Source organism: Bubalus bubalis, chromosome 4, assembly GCF_019923935.1.
Source record: "Bubalus bubalis isolate 160015118507 breed Murrah chromosome 4, NDDB_SH_1, whole genome shotgun sequence".
In the NCBI taxonomy this organism is placed as follows: Eukaryota; Metazoa; Chordata; class Mammalia; order Artiodactyla; family Bovidae; genus Bubalus; species Bubalus bubalis.
This window is the reverse complement of record NC_059160.1, coordinates 1,248,691-1,254,915: the sequence shown is the minus strand read 5'-3', so window position 1 is coordinate 1,254,915 and position 6,225 is coordinate 1,248,691.

The following is a 6,225-nucleotide window of genomic DNA, read 5'->3' as shown; positions in this document are numbered from 1 at the left end:
GCTGTGGGCAGAGTCCTCCTCGCAGGCTGTGAGTGTGTGTGATAATCGGCTGTCAACCTCATCTCCCCGGGGTCCAGTCCCTGCCCCCCTCCCTCTCATGTTTCAGGGAGACGATCAGAACAGGGGTCCTCACCCCATGAAGGTGGGGGGCTGAGATGCTCGGCGGCCTCATCTGCCAACATCACAGCAGCCAGTTTCCACCCGAAATCAGCTGGACTTGAGGCTAGAGTGCCCCCCAACAAGGCTGCCACGTGGCGAGAAGTCAGGCATCGCCAGACACCTCACCTGCTCCAAGTCCCTGGCTCAAACGCCACCTCCACTCGGACGGCCGTCCACTTCTCGCTGGGAGTTTGGATTCGGCTCCGGGCGTGGGCTTTATTTGGCTAATTTGCGTAGGTTTTCCCAGCGCAGGGTTAGAGTTCCTGCCCCTGGAGAGCTCAGGGAGGTGCCAGACGCACGTGTCAGGGAACCCTAAGTCTTCAGGGAAATTTCCAAATGTAATCTTCTCCTGATGATTTTATTCCTGAGACTGGCTTGGTATACTAATTAGTTGGCTCAGAAGGAGAAGCTGTAAATATAAATGTGGTCACCTTATAGGAAGAGAGGGGCGAGGGCTACAGCCCTGACGTGGGGATGAAGGGGTGTCCGGGGGCCGCGTTGTTTAGACAAAGCTCGGGTTCCTACTGACACACCCGGGGGAGCAGAAAGGGGCACCTTGCACGTGAAGAAGACCCGAGCGCTCCGTCAGAGCAGGGTCCGCATGCCCGCTGAGTCAGCCACGAGATACTAACCTCCTCTGAGCCTGCCCGCCACGGGCAGCCCGCCCCCTCGCAGGCACCGTGAGCCGCTGCTCCGGCTGTGCTGAAGGATGGCCATGGACCTCACCGACAGCCTCCCGGGGCTGAGGGGCGCCAGTGACAAGCACCTCGGCCCTTTCTGCTGTTATCACCCTGGCGGTCTCTCAGGTGTGGCCCCTCTGACCTGGGGGTGACCCCCAACCCCTCCAGGTGTCGCACCTGTACTCTGCAGGAGCGGACTTTCCAAAACGCAGGAGCTGAATCTGTACGGCTAAGATAAAGCTCTGCCTCTTAACACCTGGGCAGGGGGTGACGTTCATCTTGCTCAGGGTTCTGAGGTCCAGCTGGGACGTCTTGTCTCCACTCTTGGTGGCATCTGCCCAGGTGACTCACGAGGCAGGACCTGGCCCCAAAGCCTGGCTTACTCGGGTCTGGAGGGGTGCTGGGTGTCCTCGCCATGTGACCCTGGACCTTAAGTAATGGTCACGGGGTCTCAGAAGTCGCCCATGTTGTTTGTGCTGTGCTGTGACCATGCAAAACCCCCTCCTGTCTGCAGACTCCAGGGGAGGCTAAAGGAGAGCATCTTCCTGACGGCGGCAGCGAGCTTCTGGAAGGAGCACCGCACCATTCATGTCGCCATGGAGATTTTAGAAGCCTTCAACCAGGGGCAGCAAGTGTTCCATGCTGACTGCTCCGTGAGTGAAGCAATGTGCCCGCTTGCTGTCTGGCAACCAGTTTTCTCCTGAACTGACCTCCTCCGCAAAGCCCTGCCGTGGAGAAGAATTCAAGGCTGCCCCGGGAGGCTGGGGGTGCAGTGCCTCTAAGGCACAGCAGAGGGCTGCGTGCCCAGGGCGTGCGGATGGCCCCACGCGCTCTGGGGCCCTGGGGAAGCACGGCAGCTCCCACAGCCGAAAGGCTGGGGGAAGGAGGTGAAGCAGACCAGAGCATGTGGGGTGGGGAGGGGCAGATACAGGCTGGGGGCGTCCAGAGTCTGGAGGCTGACAGGTAAGGACGCAGAAGTCCACAGCCCTGGGTGAGCAGAGTCTGTCTCTGAAAGTATCATTGAGAGAAGGACACGTTGCAGAGATCGAGAGGACATTCCTGACTCACAGTGAGATTAATCCGCGTGAACGCTCTGCCACTTTTGCTCCAGGCACCTCTCTCGGAAGAAAGAAAACCCCGCGGGCCGGGCCCCTGCCTGCCTCAGCCCGCGCCCCCTCCCTCAGCCCCCAGACAGACCGCGGCCTGCACCCTGCCCTGGACGCAGCTGGTCCAGAAGCCCTCTGCCCCGCCTTCTGCACGACTCTGTCCACTCCTGCCTTTCACTCTTATCATGGGGACCTCAGAGTACGATCCTCAAGTCCAGGAAAGACACTGTGGGGACTGTGTTTTGATTTTACAGATTTGAAATATCGAGATTTCTAATCTGCCAACGGCTTCTGTCTCCATGTTTTCAGACCTTCTTTTCTGTCATAAATTTTCCTTTTATTTCCATAGAAATTGCACACATTTTGGGGGTAGGTTTGTTCCTGGGCCTGGGTCCTCTATTGATTCTGATTTTCTATTGTTCATTACCTGCAAACATGGTGATTCAGAGCTTTCTTTTCAAGTCAAAGTGTTTCTTGTCTTATTACTGCAGCTAGGACCTCCCACGGAGAATGCAATGGCCTCCCACTCCAGTACTCCTGCCTGGAGAATCCCATGGACGGAGGAGCCTGGTGGGCTGCAGTCCATGGGGTCACGAAGAGTCAGACACGACTGAGTGACTTCACTTTCAGTTTTCACTTTCATGCATTGGAGAAGGAAATGGCGACCCACTCCAGTGTTCTTGCCTGGAGAATCCCAGGGATGGGAGAGCCTGGTGGGCTGCCGTCTATGGGGTCGCACAGCAGACACGACTGAAGCGACTTAGCAGCAGCAGCAGCAGCAGGACCTCCCTGCCCTCCCCTGCCACGTGAAATTCAAGAACTCATCGCGAGCAGCCTTATGTTGTTCTTCACATAAATGGAGACGCTTCTGTAGCCCCTTCTTTAAGTGTGATGTCTTACGTGCCTGATTGTTCCCAGCTTCGTTACCACTTGTGAGTGTTGACTTTTGTCACACGCTTCTAACCTGCGTGTACTGAGAAGCTAATGACTTTTCTGTTCTGATCTTAGTTTACTTTCTGATTCTTAGACAAACATATTTATTTCACAACCTAAAGTCTATCGCCGGAGAAGGCAATGGCACCCCACTCCAGCACCCTTGCCTGGAAAATCCCATGGATGGAGGAGCCTGGAAGGCTGCAGTCCATGGGGTCGCTAAGAGTCGGACTCGACTGAGCAACTTCACTTTCACTTTTCACTTTTGTGCTTTGGAGAAGGAAATGGCAACCCACTCCAGTGTTCTTGCCTGGAGAATCCCAGGGACGGGGGAGCCTGGTGGGCTGCTGTCTATGGGGTCGCACAGAGTCAGACACGACTGAAGTGACTTAGCAAAGTCTATCGCAGTACTCTTTTTGAGTTTCAAATATCTCTAGTTTTTTTTTTAAGTCATATTCACTTTTTCTTATTAGTGTGTTTCTTCTTATCAGTTGTATTAAGAAGGTTTGTTTTCTTGGATTAAAAAAATGCGTTTGTAGAACCTCATGATTTTTTTCTTTATAAGGTGTTATACTGATTCATTCTCTTGTGTTTATTCTTTCTTTTCACTTCCTTTAGATTTATATTCATTTTACTCTATCCTAGAGTTGAACATTTGTTTGTTTTCATTAATAAATCCGGGTAAGACCGTGACTCCCCCTGAGGCCTTGTTCAGCTGGAACATGTGTTGATGTGGTGATCACACCAGGTCTCTCAGTGGCGGTGCCTTCCCATCACATCTGTAGCATTTAGGAGCACCTTTTTAAGTTTCAAAAATTATGCTTTCCTGCTGCGAGGAGATCCAACCAGTCCATCCTAAAGGAGATCAGTCCTGGGTGTTCTTTGGAAGGAATGATGCTAAAGCTGAAACTCCAGTACTTTGGCCACCTCATGTGTACAGTTGACTCATCCAAGAACCTGATGCTGGGAGGGATTGGGGGCAGGAGGAGAAGGGGACGACAGAGGATGAGATGGCTGGATGGCATCACTGACTCGATGGACGTGAGTCTGAGTGAACTCCGGGAGTTGGGGATGGACAGGGAGGCCTGGCGTGCTGCAATTCATGGGGTCGCAAAGAATCGGACACGACTGAGGGACTGAACTGAACTGAGAATTCAGTTTTATTTCTTTATAGTAAACAGAGAAAAATTTTGTCAATTAAAATATTCAGACTTCACTAATATTTATTACAGTGCTAATTTTATATGTTTCATATACATTTTATGCATTAATTATACATGTGTATACACAGTGTGTATTATTTATTTCTGCAGGCATAATCCTATATATAAACACACATATATGCACAAAATAGATATAGATAAGTATATATTTTGTCAAATGTGTTGATTTTGTCAGGTAAATCTTTAGAGGCACAATTAATTTTTATTTATCCTAAAAAATTAATGTGTGTTACACTCATCTTTTATCTTACTGGGTATACCTGTTTCTTCTTATAATTCTTTTAGGTTTTGTATATATTTTGAAGCTTTTATTAAGTGAACATGAGTTTACAATTCTTATATCTTCTTATGTTTTACTTCATTTTTTCATTACCTAATGTACCTTCTTAACTCTAGTATATATCTTAAATTTGGGCTTGTCTAATATTAATATTACTACTTTAATATTTACCTGGCACATTTTTTCAATCTCTTTGTTTTTCAGCTGTTTGCAGTTTTGCTTTGCTCATGCTTTGTATAAGCTTTTGAAGACATTCAATCATGTAACTTCTGTCTATTTACAGTAGAGTTTGATTATATTCATGGTGAATACTGATGAGTTTATTCTGTATTTTCTGATCACTATTCCTTATATTTCCTTGATTTTTAAAAAAATTTACACTGTTCCTTCTGCATTCACTTTTGTGATGTTTCTTTTAAAGAACATCTTTTGATAGCTCTTTTAATAAAGCTATAAGGCAGTAAATTCTTTAGTCCTGAAGGACCAGCACTGACCTAGTTTTGCCTCAAATAAAAATTACAACCTGGGTGGGTCTAAATCTTAGGGCAACGGTTACTTCCTCCAACTCTTAGAAGACGTTGCCCCCCAGCCTGTCTTCTGTGACTTGTGGAAAGGGGCTCCATCAGTCTCCTCCCGTCCCCTCAGGCTGCACCTGCCTTTTCCACTCCAGCAGCGTTTAAGGTTGTCCGCCTCCCTCCTGCTCTGTAGAGTCACCTTCCCGGGGGTCGGGCACCTGCTTTATTTGTCCTCACGCTTACTCGGGGAACACGCCATCTGAAGAGCCACGCCCATCTTCAATTTCATGAAGTGCTCAGCCATTCCCTCTGCAAAGTCTGCTTCCCCATTGCTATCCTTCATCTTCTCCTGAACGTCTCATCAGAACACTGGGCTCTGCAAACTTGCCCTTCGTGAGTCTTAACTCTGTTTTCCTTCACCCTTCAGGCTCCATTCTGCGCAGACGCCGTGTCAGAGCAAAGCGGGACTCCCGCCCTCCTCTGCCGTCTGACTCCTGAGGTTGAATACTGACTCTGCCTAATACTTCATTCAGTATTAGGAACGTCTGACTCCCGTTCCTAATACTTTGAATTTCTAATTTTTCTAATATTTCCAATTGCAACTTTTTCATAAGATACCTTGTTGGTTTTCATCCTTTTAAATAAAAGTTTTGCCTTCACCAGCCTCTTTGAGCATCCTGAATACAGCTATTTTAGATGTTTGACAGATGGTTCTGAAAACCACTTGCAGCTGAAGTCTTTTAATGTGTTGATGATGGATTTGTTTTGTTGACTCTTTCTCAATATTAGTTTTTCTTTATGTATTTTGGAAATTTAGGGTGAAACCACATTTGGAGGGAAGGGTATTGATTTGTTTTATTTCCCTCTCTTTCCTCTTCTTTCTTTCTTGCTCCCCACCCCCCACCCTCGGAGCCCCTGACCCAGATCCAGGTCTCCCAAGGAAGAGCAGTGGCCCCGCCTGGGAGGGCCTTCCTGGGAGGGGGCGAGACGCAACGGCCGAGATGGCCAGCTGGGCTCCACACCCGGCCCAGGTGGTGCTGGCGGCAGATGGTGAGTTCCCTGTGGGCAGGGGATCCCAGCCCCTCACCCTCATTCCTTGGGGCACTGCCAGGGCTAAAGTCTCGTCCGCCCAGAACAGTGGGCCAACTGGGCAATCTCATTGTGGGAGGGCTGCTGAGAGCAGGTGGCCCAATGCAGGGTCATCAAACCGTTTTTGCAAATGACTAGATAGTAAATATTTTCTGCTTCGTGGTCCATGAGGGTCTCTGTAGCCACTACTTAGATCCCACGAGTGTGCATGTCCACACTCCAGGGAATCTCACTGACAAA